Genomic DNA, 17898 nt, shown 5'->3' with positions numbered 1-17898 from the left:
CATAATGTGTTGTTGTGCTCAGTATTTCAGTGTAGAACCCTTTGCAAGGAAAGAGGATAGAAAACTGGATAAGACTGTGATGCTGAGTAAACCCAACTGGATATGGTAGGATTACTTTCACGTAAACATGTGATGAAGGGCATTCCATATTCAGAATAATTGGATGGAGCAATTCAGGGCTCTCTAGCTGGATCTGCATTGCCATATAATGCTACATCTGATCCAAGATTATCTGCTTTGATGTGGATTATATGAGTCTACACTGCCATATAATCCATTTCAAAACAGATAATCTGGAATCAGGATTATATGACAGTGTAGAAGGGGCTTCTATTTCCATGTACATGTGTGAATTTGCTTAGGCTGGATCTACACTGCCATATCATCCAATTATCAAAGCAGTTAATCTGGATTTTATATGGCAGTGTAGATGGGGCCATGATGATGATGGTGATGCAAGAAAGAAGTGGTGGGATCACAAGCCAGAAAGAGTTACAGAGAATAAACACGCCAAACTCCTCTGGGACTTCCAGATTTAGACAGACAGAGTTTTGTCTGTCTAAATACTCCTGACCTCGCAATTGTGTTAAAAAACAAAGTATGGAGTGTTGATGTCGCAAAGTATGGATCGTTGATGTCCCAGGTGACAGCAGGATTGAAGCGAAACAACTGGAAAAGCTGACACGATATGAGGATTTAAAGATCAAACTGCAAAGACTCTGGCACAAGCCAGTCAGGGTGGTCCCAGTGGTGATCAGCACACTGGGTGCAGTGCCTAAAGACCTTGGCCTGCACTTAAACACAATTGGCACTGAAAAAATTACCATCTGCCAGCTACAGGAGGCCACATTACTGGGATCTGCACGCATCATTCGCTGATATATCACATACTCCTAGACACTTGGGAAGTGTCCGACATGTGATCCAATTCAACAGCCAGCAGAGGGTCTGCTGTGGACTCATCTTGTTGTGTTTCTGATAATGATGATGATGATGATGATGATGATGATGCACTGGCAGATTATGTGAAAGGTAGTCAAGAACCAACATTTAGTGAAGTCAATAGTAGTAAACTGCTTAAAGTGTGCGATGCAAGGCCAGAAATTTATTTTTGTTCTCTTCAATATGTTCTGTCTACTTGATCTTTATGAAACAAATTGCAATCCAGAGCAGAAGAGAAAACTGGCGAAAGAAGCCTCTCCATGGATAGCTCCTGGGAAAAATTGAGAGTGAAATTGACAAAGAAAAAACATGGCTGTGCCTCACAAATGGGACTTTGAAAAAGGAGACGGAGGGCCTGATTCTGGCAACCCAAGAACAAACCATTAGAACCAATGCCATCAAAGCCAGAATTGAAAAGCTGACAACAGATCCCAAATGCAGACTCTGCAAGGAAGCAGATGAAGCAATAGATCACATCCTCAGCTGCTGCAAGAAGATCGCGCAGATAGATTACAAGCAGAGACATAACACCGTTGCTCAGATGATTCATTGGAACTTGTGCCACAAAGACCATCTGCCTGCGACAAAGAACTGGTGGAATCACAAGCTGGAAAAAGTTACAGAGAATGAACACGTCAAGCTACTCTGGGACTTCCAAATTCAGACAGACAGAGTTTTGGAGCACAATACTCCTGACCTCACGACCGTGATAAAAAACAAAGTATGGATTGTCGATATTGCAATCCCAGGTGACAGCAGAGAAACAACTGGGTTGTCAGAAAGGTAAGATCAGTCATTTAAATCAGTTATGGACAAACTTCGGCCCTCCAGGTGTTTTGGACTTCAATTCCCACAATTCCTAACAGCCAGAATTGTGGGAGTTGAAGTCCAAAACACCTGGAGGGCTGAAGTTTGCCCATGCCTGCTTTAAAGGTATGTAATTCAGTAGAAGGTCCAGCTCTTCCCAATACCACTTTCCTGAGACCAATCTGACTTTCAAATTAATAGAGACTCTGTTGCATTCGTTCAAGGTTCTCAGATCCCCTAAGGATAGAAATACCAACTGGCAAAAGAACCATTTTCTTTATTTATGACACTGGGCCTTTTTTAATTTGAGAAGTTATTATATATATCACCACTGTGGTCTCTAGGGACATTAGGCATAAAACTAAACCACGGCACTGTTGACGGTAAATGTATTTTAACTCGCTTTTTTCCCCATGGCTTACTATTAATTTACTACCTCACAAGCCAGCACCTATAGGTCATCAGGTAGCTCGAGCAGTAATTAGTCCTTTGTTAATATTACTCTTTACTTCTGCATTTATCTTAACTTCTCAAAATATAAGTCAAGGAGAACAAAATATGAGCAATGCTTACTTTTTATCCAGCCTTTGCTTACCTTTTTTACTCCTCTCATAGCATAAAACGATGCCTCATTTTGAAATTTAAGAAGTTTTAATTTTGTATAGCAAAATCCTGAATTGTCTCAGTGGTATGTGGAATTCAGAGCTCCATCAGTTGACGGTACTGCAGATCCCATCATCCGTTGTCCTTACTCCCCCAAACATATTGTTTTTGTGATTAATCACTAACTGTGGCTTCTTCTACACTGCTCTACATTATCTGCTCTGAACTGGATTATGTGGTAGTGTAGACTCATATAATCCAGTTCAAAGCTTTGCAAGTACGTAGCTTCAGATAGCTTTTCCTTCCATGGTCAGAGAAATAAACTATAGGGACCCATTCCATCGGAACATGAGGAAGAACTTCCTGACTGTGAGAGCCGTTCAGCAGTGGAACTCTCTGCCCTGGAGTGTGGTGGAGGCTCCTTCTTTGGAAGCTGGATGGCCATCTGTCAGGGGTGATTTGAATGCAATATTCCTGCTTCTTGGCAGGGGGTTGGACTCTGATTCTATGACCCATTCACACTACATAAATATGGTGCTAATAGTTCAGCCCCAGCTTCTGCCAACCTAGCAGTTTGAAAACATGCAATGGTTCTCAACCTTTCTAATGCCGTGACCTGTTGGAAATAGGATAACGGGTTTATATATCTGTGGAATGACTGGGGTGGGGCAAAGAGCTCTCTGCTGAAGCTAGGTGTGAATGTTTCAGCTGACCACCTTCATTAGCATTTGAAGGCCTGGCTGAGCCTGGGAAAATGTTCTGTTGAGAGGTGTTAAGATGTGCCTGGTTGTTTCCTCTCTGCTGTTTTGTTGTTGTAATTTTAGAGTTTTTTTAATACTGGTAGCCAGATTTTGTTCATTTTCATGGCCTCCTCCTTTCTGTTGAAATTGTTGACTCTCAGGTATTTGGGTGCGCTGCAATGCTTCAGTGGGATTCCTTCCCAGGTAATCCTCAGAGCTCAGGGTCCTTGTCTGTTCTTAAGGTGAAAGGTGCATGTCTGTGTTTTAGATGGGTTGGGGATCAGCTGGTTTTCCCTGTAATAGGCAGTAAGAGCACCTAGAGCTTCGGAGAGCTTCTGTTCTACCATCTCAAAGCTCCCTGCTTGAGTGGTAATGGCACGATCATCAGCATAGATGAAACTCTCTGTCCCTTCTGGCAGTGGCTGGTCATTTGTGAAGATGTTGAACATTTATGGGGCAAGCACGCTCCTCTGAGGCAGGCCGTTCTTCTGTTTCCGCCATCTGCTTCTCTGGCCCTGGAACTCAACAAAAAAGCTCCTGTTTTGTAGCAGGTTTCCTATGAGGCGGGTGAGGTGGTCGTCCTTTGTGATATTATACATTTTTCTCAGGAGGAGGCAGTGGTTCACAGTATCATAGGCTGCTGACAGGTCTATGAAGACAGCTCCTGTGATCTGCTGCCTTTCAAAGCCATCTTCTATGTGCTGAGTCAGGTTCAGCACTTGCGATGTGCAGCTTTTGCCTTTCCTGAAGTCAGCTTGCTGTGGAATCAGACATGGGTTTATTTTTTCCATAATTCTATGCAAAATAAGTCTCTCCAGAGCTTTGTAGAGGTGGCACAACAGGGAGATTGGTCTGTAGCTTTTTGGGTCTTTGCGGTCTTTGCCTGGCTTCAAGATGGCGATGACTCTTGCTTTCCTCCAGAAAAGCAACCAGCAATTAAATAATATTATTAATAATAATAATATAGTAATGCTAATTTAATACTTTGACTTCCTCTCTCAAGGAATGAAGGCAGACAGAAGGGAAGGAGAAGCCACGTGGGGGCGGAGGGAGGGGAGAAGTGGGCGTGGCGGAAGGGAGGAGGGGGCGTGGCCAAGCGAGAGGTAAGCAAAGGGGAAAAGAGAGAAAGCAGAAAGTGCGCACGCGCGGTGTTCACTTCTCATCGGTGGGAGGGGCTTGGCGCTTCTGAGGCTTATGTCCCCGCCCACCTCAAGTGAGTGAGCGAGCGCGCGCGCGAGGGCAAATCGTCAGCGCGCGTGCGCGGCAGAGCCAGCCAGCCCGCTCGCGCGCGGCTCCAGTCAGTCAGTCAGTCAGTCGAGGCTGAGAGGGAGAAGCAGAAGGAGGTCTGGCGCCTGGTCGGCGGTGGCCAAAGCAGCACCTCTTCCTCGTCTTCCTCCTCCTCAGGACGGGGCTGCGGGCTGCCTTTGCCGGTGGCTGGGTGTTGGATGGAGGCTCCCGTCCGTCTCGCCGGTTCTCTCTGGAATGTCCCGGGGAGCGGCTGGCGCCGAGTGGAAGCAGCGAAGGCTCTATGGGCGCTTCTGAGGGGTGAGGAGGAGGAGAAGGAGGAGGCCCAGGAGCCTTGGAGGCCTTCTAGAAGTGGGCTCAACGCAGGCCTGGGCCAACTTGGGCCTTCCAGGTGTTTTGGACTTCAACTCCCACCATTCCTAACAGCCTCAGGCCCCTTCCTTTTCCCCCTCAGCCGCTTAAGCGGCTGAGGGGGAAAAGGAAGGGGCCTGAGGCTGTTAGGAATGGTGGGAGTTGAAGTCCAAAACACCTGGAAGGCCCAAGTTGGCCCAGGCCTGTGTAAAATGTTTGATATCCTTTAAATTCTGGCACAATTCCTTTTGAACACGAAATTGTAAACTGTGTATTGTTTTTTCCCCCCTAAAGACTACCATCAGGAGGTTTTTCTCATCTGAACTCACCTTTTGTCTTCCAACTTTTAAATTAAGTGTTGCTCAATGTGTGGTGGAAGGCTTTCAAACTGTTGCTCACTTGGAAAGGATTCTTACTTGGAACGGCTGTGTTAAGGCACATATTAAAATTGCATAGTCTGAATGAGCTGCGTGCAAGAATATTAACATGGCATAGTCTGAATGAGCTGCATGCAAGAATATTAACATTGCATAGTCTGAATGAGCTGCATGCAAGAATATTAACATTGCATAGTCTGAATGAGCTGTGTGAAAGAATGAAATGCCGCAGTATCTATCTATCTATATATATATTTGTGTCAGGAGTGACTTGAGAAACTGCAAGTCGCTTCTGGTGTGAGAGAATTGGCCGCCTGCAAGGACGTTGCCCTGGATGAGCTCTGTGCAAGAATGCAATGCCTCTCTCTCTCTCTCTATTTATATATTCGTGTCAGGAGTGACTTGAGAAACTGCAAGTTGCTTATGGTGTGAGGGAATTGGCCATCTGCAAGGACGTTGCCCTGGATGAGCTCTGTGCAAGAATGCAATCCCCCCCTCTCTCTATATATGTGTGTGTGTGTCAAGAGTGACTTGAGAAACTGCAAGTCGCTTATGGTGTGAGAGAATTGGCCGTCTGCAAGGACGTTGCCCTGGATGAGCTCTGTGCAAGAATTGAATGCTCCCCCCCCCTCTCTATCTCTCTCTCTCTATATAAATGCGTGTCAGGAGTGACTTGAGAAACTGCAAGTCACTTCTGGTCTGAGAGAACTGGCCGTCTGCAAGGACATTGCCCTGGATAAGCTCTGTGCAAGAATGCAATGCCCCCCCCCCCCTATATATATGCATGTCAGGAGTGACATGAGAAACTGCAAGTCGCTTCTGGTGTGAGAGAATTGGCACCCAGATGTTTTGATGTGTTACCATCCTTGTGAGAGGCTTCTCTCATGTCCTCGCATGAGGAGCTGGAGCTGGTAGAGGGAGCTCATCTGCGCTCTCCCTGGATTCGAACCTGTTGGTCTTCAGTCCTGCCGGCCCATTGTGTGACCGGGGGCTCCTCGCCGCACAATATGAAATAGCTGCACAATTCCCTGCAGCTGTTTCAAATAGTTTGCTTAATACATTAGCAACATGTATTGTTTTGACATGAGTTCATGTAAGATTGTTTAATGGCAAATGTTTCCAGCAACTTAATTTGCTAAAGATGCAGAAGAGTGAAGTGTCAGTGTCCATGTAGACCAGTGGTTCCCAACCTTTTTTTGACCAGGGACCGCTTGATCAGGGTCCACTTTGACCAGGGACCCTTTAACTTTTATGAACAATAAATTAGCCATCTACAACAGAACATGCAATGCTTCCAGATGCAAAAGCTTCATTAGAGATTGTTCATCATGAGCTTCAGGGTTCCAGCATATTCCATTTATTCCTTCAAAATATGGGATAGATTTAAACATGAATATTCTCCCACTAGAGCAGTGGTTACATGAATTTAACCTTTTTTTGATCAGAGACCACTTTGACCAGGGGTCACTCTCTAACATTAGTACCAAAATCAGTTTTTGATCAACTTTAGATTCTGTTTGGTTAATAGGGGTGCTGATTCCGAAAATTGCATTGGATAGACCACATCAGCTCTAGTTTCTGATACAGAACCTATGCCATCCAGTAGTTGCCATCTGCTTGCCCACAGAAAACCATATTTAATCATCAAGAGCTGATGTGGTAGTACTAATCTTTCGTGGGTAGTCAGCCTCTCCCCTCCTGACATCCCCATTGCCCCAGCACTATAAGGGTTTCGTGATACCACTCTCCTTGCTGTAGTAATGGTGAGGCCATAGACCATATTTTCATTCTTGTGGACCACTGGTGGTCCATGGACCACAGGTTGGGAACCACTGACATAGACTTTCTGACCAAATTAAGTAGGGTATTTCTGTTTGCATCTTTGTGCTCCTCCATATATTTGTGACACAGGGACATCAGTTGCAACTTTGGCTAAAACATTTGTTCTTAGAACTAGTGTTCAGATGTTTTTACTTGGATAAAAATGTGTGGAATCAACTAAATAACATTGTAACAGTGAATCAAAGGTACACAGCTGAGAGATGGGATTGTCTTTGTCATTGCTACAAGTGCCCACAGTTGCAGGTGGTTTGACTTTTTGATGCATGCCTTGTTTTTTAGACTTCTTTCATGCAGTCAACAAGGTAGAGACCACTGAGTTTTGTATGCATCAGACCAGAAATGGTGTACTGGTTTTACTGTAATTTGGGAGAACATCTTACTGAAGTTTTACTAGAAAGATTGTGGTTTTGGTTTTTTTTCTTGGCGAGTAAAATACATGCAGAACTAGGCTCCCTGAGAGATTGTTTCCTTTAGTATACCTTTCAGATATATTAGAGATTGGATGTAATTTATTATGTGGGATCCTAAACGTGTGTTTCACACTTGGCACAAAAAGTTAGGTGTAGTTTAATATATCTGTATTTTAAATAGGATTCATTCTAGAGTAATATATGCTTAAATCCTGAACACTTATCATTCAGGGTCATTTGCATAGAGATTTTACCACTCTGTAGAATCAAGATGCAGTGTTTGATTACACGGGTTAAATTGGTAAATATCATTTTGAAAGAGGGCTAAGAAACTGAAGAAAAATCCATAACTGCTGGTTCATATTCATGCTCAAAGAGTTAAGCATGACTAACTGCCTCCCTTTTAAAATGAAACCATGCACTGTGGTATAATAGGAAACATCCCTTATGGAATGTATTGTATGTGCATGGTTCCTGTTTAAATTTTCTTAGTTTGGTATGAAACATACAGTATTCCTGTACGACTGCAATCTGACAATACTTTTGAGGTGACATTAATGTGAGTCTTTTAAAATCAAACTAATTATATTTGCCTGAAAGGGCCACATTAGTGTGATCTAGCTTCCTGGTGCTTTTTTGGAGCCCTGGAGACAACCTAGTGAATAGGGCTGAAAATTCATTCTGTATTTGATTAAACGGAACAGACTCGGTGCTTCTTACCCCAGCAGGGGCTATGAGATCTCTTGATCCCCGAAGCGGCTCATAGACCCTGGGAATTCCATTAGCAAGCACCTGAGGAATTTCTGCCCTGCAGTGCCTTCTTTTTTGTAGCAAGGGAGGAGTTGCCGGGAATAGAACAAGAAGTATATCACTCTTGATGATAAGTGGGGGTGGCTGTGTTAGAAGAATCCATATATTGGCAGATTTAAATTCAAGGCATAGCTTAACAGCTTATCTGGTAAGAGAAAAGCCCAGTTCCACTTAGGCTTAAAGGAGAACTGTATTTGGGGCACTAAACTTAGGTCATTCACTCTTACTATTGAAACTATCTGATTGATTGTTTTTCAATCTGAAGAGGAAAACTGTTGGAAGCATAGTATTATCAATACAAGTAGTTACTTTCATGCAGTGGGTGAGTTATTTTTTAAAGAAATATAATAGACAGTGGTTATTTTTATTTGCCTAATGTTAGAAAATAATGTTATTGTCAGCAGAAGTGTTTTTTTGAAACTCATTCCAGTTAGTCATTAAATTGGTGTTGAGTTGGTGTTTTAGAGTACTATCTTCATTGCTTTGATCTTTGCAAAAGAAGGCCACATTTTTGTTTACCTATTTACTTATTGTAAAATATAAGCACTCATTCAATATTCATCTAGTTCCTAAGGCAAAGTTGTGTAGTCTTCTTGGAATTTTTGTCAGTTTTCATCTGAGAAGTTAACCAAAGTGGTCGAGTAGAAAGCTTTATAGCAATTCTCTAAAAAATGCCCATCCACAAAACCTACTTGAATTCATTCATTGTTGCATACACCCAGGTCAGTGAATGTAGTCTCTAGTGGTTCAGAGTCTTTGAAATTTTGTCTTTATTATTGTAATAATTCATAGTTACAGAGAAACTGATTTTATTTAGAATCCAAGAATATATGCATTCTATTAGATTCCTTTGAAAAGCTGCAAATATCTTTCTGGTTTATTATGTCTGCTTATATACAAAATAACTTCACTTGCCTTTGGATTAAATATTAGATCCATCTGTGCTTCATTTTTTAAAGTAATGCATTTGCTTGGTCATTAATGTAGGCTGAACTCTGCAATTTATGGCACCAGCACTCTTTAGAAAATAAAGCTAAAGACCTTGCAAAATCCTAACTTTCCTGATTCTATAGCACTGAGCCATGGCAGTTAAACAGGTGTCAACGTGCATTAATTGTACTGTGTAGATGTACCCTTAGAACCTTTGTCACCCACAGCAATTTCCAGTAGGTATTTTAAAGTTTATAATTTGGAAATATCATTTTGCAATCAAGTTTATGATCAGAGAGGAGAAATGAATTGCTTTTGTACAAAATGAGTTGCTTTTGTACAAAATACACTTCAGAATAATATCCAGAATGTTTACTTTAAATCAAAACAAGCATGGTGTGAAACCTAATAGTGCCATGAAATAGCACAGGTGTCACACTCTAAAAATGTTGAGAAATTTTTAATTAGAACTGTACTGAATATCAACATAATTAATTTTATAGTTTAGGGTTTCAGCTGGAACTGTACAGTTCATCAAGCTATAAGAGACATATCTAGTACAGCAAAAGTCAATATTAGCTCTTACCCTTTGTATAGTGTTTAAAACTCTGTTTTACTAGCAGTTGAATCAGATTTTGTCCTGAGAAGTGTTGACCTGCTCATATTCTAAACTTATCAATCATGAATTTCATTTCAGAACTGATCAGTTTATTTTGCTTCCATTTCTAGTCTGTGGTGTTTACAAACTTTCTTTCTATAGCATTGGCAGCTATTTACTCCCTCTGCTGGTCAATTCTAAAGCCAGAACTATTTCTTTTGCATAATTTAAATTGATAACCACTTTTTGATTCCTTGTTCATATTCACGCTAAATTGTTGTCTGAAGAATTATACCTGTCTGAGATCCAAAGCACATAGCAGCTACTATGAATTAGTTTGTGTACTTATCTCAAGTTACTGGACATTTTCTCTGATGTAATATTGTTTTCAAGTATGCAGAAATAAGTTTTGTTGAAGTTTTTAAATAAACCAGATCTTTTGAAATATATTACTATCTTCAGTATTAAACAGCCATGTAATCCTAGAGTTGGTGTATTATATAGTACTGATGTCTATTTTCAAAAGTTGGGTCATTCTGCACAGTACTGCTATTTGTATGTGCCTGTTCGTTCAAGTTCCTTGTCAACTTGTGGCGATCCTATGAATTTCATAGGGTTTTCTTAGGCAAGGAATACCCAGAAGTGGGTTTGCCATCTCCTTCCTCTGAGCTGTAGTCTGCAGCACCTTGTCAGTAGTAGTAACCAGGGCCAGCCCTCCTTAGCTTCCAAAATCAGACAGTCTGGTGTTTTTTTGGATATTTATGCTCTTCTTCAAAACATGTCATAACAATGGATAGCTGCATCTCAGTAGTATTCCAGTCTATATAGAGGCACATTTTTGCATAGTAATAGATACAACATTCCCTTGATGGTGCCAAGCTTTATTAGTTTAGTACACTCAGAGATTTTATCAAATATCTTGTTAATTTAGTGGGGGGGAAACTTAATATATTCTATTAAGTGCATTTGCATGTTCACTCCAAATTAAAAACACTGAGGAATTACAGTTCTTAAGGGTTATTCATGTATTACATGTATAGTGTCACATAATATTCTATGTTGCAGTAATGAAGTAATTGTTATAGTCATTTTTTCTTGTTCACATGGAATCTATACCAAGTGGCAACCAATACCATCCACATACTTAGACAATTGAATAAGATCGTGGAAGTCACCTTATCTGTCTTAGGCTCATTGGAATTTCTTGTCCAGGAAAGGCAACAGTCTGGGATTCAGGACAGGTTGAGGGTCACAAAGACCATCTTGGGGAGCTATGTGTTGTTCCAAGGGTGCCTGTTGTTCTGTTCTGCCATGGCACTGCTTCTCATTGCTGTGCACTCCAAATCAGTAGAATTGCAATAGTCATTTCTTGTGTTATAGCAAAGCATTGCAATTTACAACACATGGAAAGAATATGAAATTTCCTTCTAAATGAATCAATACAACCATAGAAAGCACAAGAAAATAAAATAGTGACAGTGTTTCATGAGAGTATCAGTAAAGTGTGAGTACATAAAATATGAACTTGAAACTAATAAGTTGCTGGTTTATTACACTACATTTAGTCACATTTAATTTACTTTTATCATATCAAATTATATATAGCTCAAGTCTACTTTATGTTCTCATTCATTGGGACTACATTTTCCCCTGTAGCTATGAATTCAGTGACATCTAATTGCCTATGATGTAAGACAGTACTAGATTACTGGGTGGCTATAAATTCTGGCTGCAGGTGTGACTTTAATAAATACTTGTTCCTTTAGGGGTGACAAATAGCACAGATTCCTTCAAGTTATGACAAAAAAATCTTTATAAACAAACTTTTTACTTGTATTTTGTAGAGTTAAAACAATTTCATGACAGTGTGAGTATAATGTGAGTATGGATGCAAATTAAGTTATTTGTTCTTCAGTAAAAGAGAGGAGATATATCTATAGAAATGTTTAAAGGTTGCTAGAGCTTCAGATAGAGAACTTCATGAGATAATTATGATTTGATATATTGTTTGGTCAAAAGGACAGCAGTGAGGCATTTGGATAGAATCACAGTGACTAGACTGTGATTCTAGTTTCCGATTTGTATTCTCAGTCTTGCCTGATCGTACTTGAATGTCACTTATGGTTTAAGTAATGTATAATGTTGATTCTTCACTTTTGCAGGTTTCACACTCAGGGTTTTGATCATGAGTTTGGAAATCTATTGCCTTCTGGTGTTGAATCTGTCATGTGAACAGTTATTTGTGGTTTTTCTACTTTTGCAGATGAGCTGTGCCTCTAATCCCCTCAAGAGTGGAGGGATGATTGTACTGTCCATTGGATTGTCATGTTTCTGTGTTTTCTCTTTTTGTGGGTAAACTTCCGGCTGCCTGAAAAAGTATTTTGTATCTGCTCATTGTTTTTATTGTGCACATTAAAAGTCTTAATGCTTTATGTATGCTAGATCACCAACTGGAGATGTTTTACCTAACGAAGTAGGAGCAAGGTATATTGACACTGTATTGTTACTAACAGAAAATACATATACTTGAGACATTGGCTTTGGTATACTAAGTAAACAGAAAGCTTTTCTTTTGATATATTTTCTTCTGCAACCAGAATTTAGTTTGCTTGCAAAATAGGCATGGTTGCAAAGCTAGAATATGTTCTGGAATTTTTGACTTAGCCTAACAATATGTCTAATTGTGCGTGTTTATTGGAACATATATTAAGTATGTCAGTTCAATTTTGTCAATATAATCATTGTTGCAAATTTAATCAATACCATCACTCAACCCACTAATTTATCTTCCACCTCCCAAAGTATATTATACTTTGCATCAAGCTAATTTCTTGAGATTGTGGAGTTTGTGATCGTCCTCTTCTTTGGTGTTCACCAATATGTGTCCTGTTGTCCAATATGTGTCCTGTTGGCTCCAGTAGTCATCTCTTCATATTATGCCCTATATAAGATTTCCCTCAGTCTTTTGAGCTTAGCATACAGGAAAAGCAAATCATGCTTTCTTTCTGTGCCTTTGTGTGTGACTTTGAAGGGAAAGCCTGGAAAGCTATGCTAATGCCTGCATAAGATGATAAACATAGATCTTAATAGTTCCTAAAGTAACCTGCAGCATCTGACTTCTTGCAAGACAACATTCAGCAAATGCAAACTGCTTGTCCTGTTGGAAGAAAAGGTACAACAGCTTGAGGCCTATTTACTTACAATTCATCTTATTTGGAAATTTGACGCATTTTCAGAAAAAGTGGAGCATATTCTTCTGTAAGAATGAGACGGGGAGGATGCCTCTAGCAATGGAAACATTTCCCAAATTAGGATTTGATACTTGGGAGAATGCAATATGCAGCAACATATTGCAAAAACAGCACCAAATTAATTTGTTACCCTCCTCTCCTCAAACTGTTAACAGTTGGTGCCACATTGCAGATTCCAAGCTCTCCTCTTAATGAGTGATTATAGAGCACAAGAACAGAGATAGCATACTTGTTCCTCAGTAGGCAAAGAGAGTAGAGCTCCTGTCAGTTCCCAGATCATGAAGAGCTGTTTGATAGCATTGCTGTGTGTTTCTCTTTTGAAAGAAACAGGCACAATGGTGTATGGACCAGATAAAAATGCATTTAAAGGTGTTTCGGAGACAAAAAAAAAAAAACCATGATGATAACAGAAAATCTGACAGGACTTTAACTGACTAATAATGATCCCTTTCTAATCTATATTGGAACAAATAATACTGCAAGATACAGCCATCAATGCAAGGGACTGCAAGGCTCTGAAGAGGAAGCTAAAGGACCTTACAGTACACTATTTCATTGTTTCTTCCTGTTGAAGGTTATCAACCAGGAAGAGAAAGAAGAATGTTACAAGTATATACAGTATTCCCTCACTTATCGCGGGTGATCTGTTCCAGGACCCCTTGGGCAAGTTGATGGCCTCCAAGGCAGTGAGCAGCAGACTTGGCGAAGAGGATGAGGCCACTGCCGAGTGGTTGGAGACAAGCCCCAGGGGAAGGCCTAGCACCTGGCTCCCCTCCTCCTCTTCCTCCCCCACCCCCTTATTGTGAACCCGCGAAACAGTGAGTCCGCAATAAGTGAACCATGATATAGCGAGGGAACACTAATTCATTCTACAGATGGTACTATAAAGGAATATTTGATTTCTTGGACAATGTCTGTATGTTCATCATGAAGGATTTCCGGCAAGAGTTGATTATGCACAACACTAATGTACAGAACATAGGAAATAAACAAGATGAACTTGGACTCTTAACACAGGCAAATGAATTACTGAATATGAATTACTAAAACCTGCTTGGATAGCAATGGAAGAGTAAAACCTATTCCAAAGAAATAGACCAATCAGGAAAGGAGAAGTGGCATTGTATGTCAGCATATGTAAATGGAGGAGAGCCATGGCTTAGAAAATCAAAAAGATTATTAAGAGCATTTTGATAAAAATTATAAGGAAGATAAACAACAGCTTTGTGGGAGTGCACTGTAGAGTGCAAAATACCTGAGTTGATGTAAAAGCATTGACAAGAGGCAGAAGCCAGAAATGCAGTTACAGTTTGTTTAACATGAGGTGGCAAGGAATGGTGGTGCCTATTTTAAATCAGGTTCTACTGCAGTAAGGCTCTCAGCAGATATAGCATCAACTTTTACTAGGGTGTAGACAGCCTTTTACAGTAAGCCCCTTACTCAGTCTAATAAATTGTTACTAACCAATAGATTTTTTTAATGTAATAGGAAAAGCTATTCAGCAAGAAGAAACATAAAATGTGAATGAAATGAGTCCTGTTAAGTTATAGGAGTTGTATAGAAACTTTCAATTGAACTAAGAACCAAATACAGTAGACATGGTATATTACACAAATACTTGATATGCTGATCCAACATGGAAGCAAGAGTGTGCACTAGCTCTCCCCCCCCCCCCCCATCTTAATCTTTCATATAGAAGATGATGAAGGCAACAATAAAGCTGAGTGGTGATCGCAAACTCTTATATGTTGAGAGGAACTCCTGAATATATTTATTTATTATTTATTTATGTATAACATTTATATGCCACCCTTCTCACTCTGAAGGGGACTCAGAGCGGCTTACAAGATATATATATATATACAATATATTATATTATTAGCATCGTACAATATCAGTATTATATATTACTATATTGTACTAAACCATTATATTGTAATATTATTAGTAATATTACATGTACTATAAAATATATAATTATAATATCGTATTATTAGTATTATATTGTATTACATTATAATATAAATATTATATGTATATACAATATATTATATTATATTATATTATTAGCATAGCACAGGAGACAAGGTGGAACTGTCTTCTGGTCCCCTCTCTTTCCACTCTGTCCCAGAGCAGCAGTTGGTGCTTTGAAGGAGTGGCTCCCAACTGATGACATAGGCAGGAGACAAGGTGGAACTGTCTTCTGGCTTCCTCTCTCTTCAGTCAGGTCCAGAGCAGTAATTGGTGCTGGAGCGAGTGGCTCCCAACTAATGACAATTTAGAGTCAAGGCCACAAAGCTGCTCTGTGTGTGTAACACATAATAATTCAGTAATTCACATTTTTGAAAATCTCTCCCTGGTCTACTCCTTGTATAGCTTGCAGATGTGTAATTTCATTGACCTGTGAATCTAGTTGAAGAATGAAAATGTAGAATCTTAAAGGCAACGCCAAAGAGACATAATTGAAGTGTTGCTGAGATAAATGAGTGGTGGCTGCTATCCAGTCTTCTAAACATGGGCAACTTCTTGGTTTCAGAGAGGAGAAAAGTATCTCTTTAGACATCAAACTATTAATTAGAATTTCTTATATGACTGTAATGAGAGTACTAAAAATGTGATGTTTGAAGGATGTATACAATCTTGAGGTGTTTTATCTGAACCACAGATTTTTGCACTGCCGAATTGCTAGATTCTTCAAGACTTCAAGGCAGAGGATATAAGTGTTCAGTGCCAATTTGTTTTATATACTGGGTTTGACTGACCAAGCCCTAAATAGCTCAGGACTAGAATATCCAGAAGACTGCCTCTTTCAATGGAGGACATGTTGTATATCCAACTACCCTTTGAGAAGCTTTGAGAATGCATGAGACAGGACTTTCTCAGGGAACATATGTTTGTTGTAGAACTCCATCCCAATGGAAGTCAGACTGGCTTCATTTTCATTATGTGTTTTTGCATTACAATTGTGGAATTTTTAGAGAATTGCAGCAGATAGTGTTGTGTTTTGAAGATAAGTTTATCTTAGAGGAGAGATCTTAAATAGTAATTTCCACATTCCTGTCTTCTTACATCATTTTAAGATGGTATGATTTTCTTCCTTTGACATCCTTCCCTGCTAGTGGTATATGGTAACTTGAATCAATCTTATTTGCAGTTTCTCACCATTTTGTCATTTGGTTATAAGTCCACCTGCTAGTCGCAGTGGTTCTCAACCTGGGGTCCCCAGATGTTTTTGGCCTTCAACTCCCAGAAATCCTAATAGCTGGTAAACTGGCTGGGATTTCTGGGAGTTGTAGGCCAAAAACATCTGGGGACCCCAGGTTGAGAACTACTGTGCTAGTGCTTTGCATCTTACCTGAAATGTGAGAAAATTTTAATTTTAAAGCAACTCTAGAATAATTTTTTAAACAAATAAATGCAGATTAAAAATGTTCCCACTATGTCTTACTCCTCTTCTTGTTTCTGCACTATGGAAAAGCTTGTTATAGGCATGGGGCGGGGGGCAGGATGGAGACAGAATATTGTTTTTATTGTTATTGTGTGCCCCAAAGTCATGTCTGACCCTTAGATGAATTTTTCATTATTATTTTTTTGCAAGGTTTGATCAGGGCTGCCTTTGATGTCCTCTGGAGCTAAGAGTGTGCTTTTATATCCAAATGAGAATTTGGACCCTGATTTCCATAGCACTAGTTCAACACTCAACTTTCTATACTGTGGTTCCTCTATAAGGAGATGTAAGATACTCTGACTTTTCTCATTACTTAGTGAAAACTAAAGGATGTATTGCCATGGGTTCTTTAATATACATATAATTATAACATTGATTAAATCTTAAAGAAAATTTGTATACTAACGAGATGGATGTACTTGGCAGAATATTTGATACTATAGAGTGTAGAGCATCTTTTCAGAGTTGCTCACCAAAATAGATAGTACAAAACAGAAAAAAGTATGTTTAGGGCCATTTCAGGAATTGTTGGAAACTGTCCTAATCCCAGACCAACATTCTTTTAATAGGTTTTAGGAAACTCAAGTTTTCAGCTTGTGCTGCTTGATAACTAGGTAAATTCTTGCATTTTTAATAGCAGATGACAGGCATTTTTTTAATTTCAATTGAATACGGTTTTATGAACACAACTCAAGTTTTTTTTAGAATCAGAATGGGAAAGGAAGTATTTCTGAAATGAAAAAGATTGCCCTCAAATAAAATCAGTATTTGAAAGTCCTGCTTAAAGAAGGCAGGCTGATTTTCCCTTTTTATGATGTACAGCTCAAGCATTTGCTGCTCGTCGGTCACAGCTGTATGTAAATGACTAAAACAACTACTAGGTGGCATTCAGAAACCGTGCCAACTTAAAGCCCAGAAAAGAGTGGAAAGTGCATTCTAGAAAGGACATTACATCACTCCCGAGTGGTGCATTGGTGCCCCAAACAAAGAACCAAAGCAAACTGTGAGGTCAAATGCTTAGCCTCTTTCTGGGATGGCAGCAAATTGTCTTCTCCCTACATATGCTCTGCTCCTGTACCCAAATTTTTCATAAACCCCACATTCAGGTATGCTAATGTGCCATATTGTCTAGACCAGTGGTTCTCAACCTGTGGGCTGTGGCCCAGCAGTTGGCCACAAGATCAAAAATCTGGTCTGTAAACCTCCTTTTTATTTATTTATTTATTTATTTATTTGGGTTGCAGGTTTTTTTCGGGCTATAGGGCCATGTTCTAGAGGCATTTCTCCTGACGTTTCACCTGCATTTATGGCAAGCATCCTCAGAGGTAGTGAGGTCTGTTGGAACTAGGAAAAAGGGTTTATATATCTGTGGGACAAAAGACTCTTGTCTGTTGGAGCTAGGTGTGAATGTTTTAACAGACCTCACTACCTCTGAGGATTCTTGCCACAGATGCAGGTGAAACGTCAGGAGAAATGCCTCTAGAACATGGCCATATAGTTCGAAAAAACCTACAAAAACCCAGTGATTCCGGCCATGAAAGCCT

General features: G+C 39.9%; 1 protein-coding gene across 3 annotated transcripts in view; it reads left to right on the top strand.

The window, feature by feature from the left end:
- CDON (cell adhesion associated, oncogene regulated) overlaps nucleotides 1–17898 on the top strand; it is a 128797-nt gene that overhangs the window by 72305 nt on the left and 38594 nt on the right. The window contains exon 1 of one of the 3 annotated variants that reach the window (XM_060787488.2): nucleotides 4370–4637. The exons of 1 other annotated variant lie outside the window; for it this stretch is intronic. The gene's annotated coding sequence lies outside the window, so the exon portion shown is untranslated. Of the gene's footprint in view, nucleotides 1–4369; nucleotides 4638–8392; nucleotides 8450–17898 lie in introns of those variants that run through there. One more of the 3 variants, XM_067470702.1, reaches the window with a different exon arrangement.

The sequence above is a fragment of the Anolis sagrei genome, chromosome 7 (genome assembly GCF_037176765.1).
Source record: "Anolis sagrei isolate rAnoSag1 chromosome 7, rAnoSag1.mat, whole genome shotgun sequence".
Lineage (NCBI taxonomy): Eukaryota > Metazoa > Chordata > Lepidosauria > Squamata > Dactyloidae > Anolis > Anolis sagrei.
This window is presented reverse-complemented; position numbering and strand designations above follow the sequence as displayed.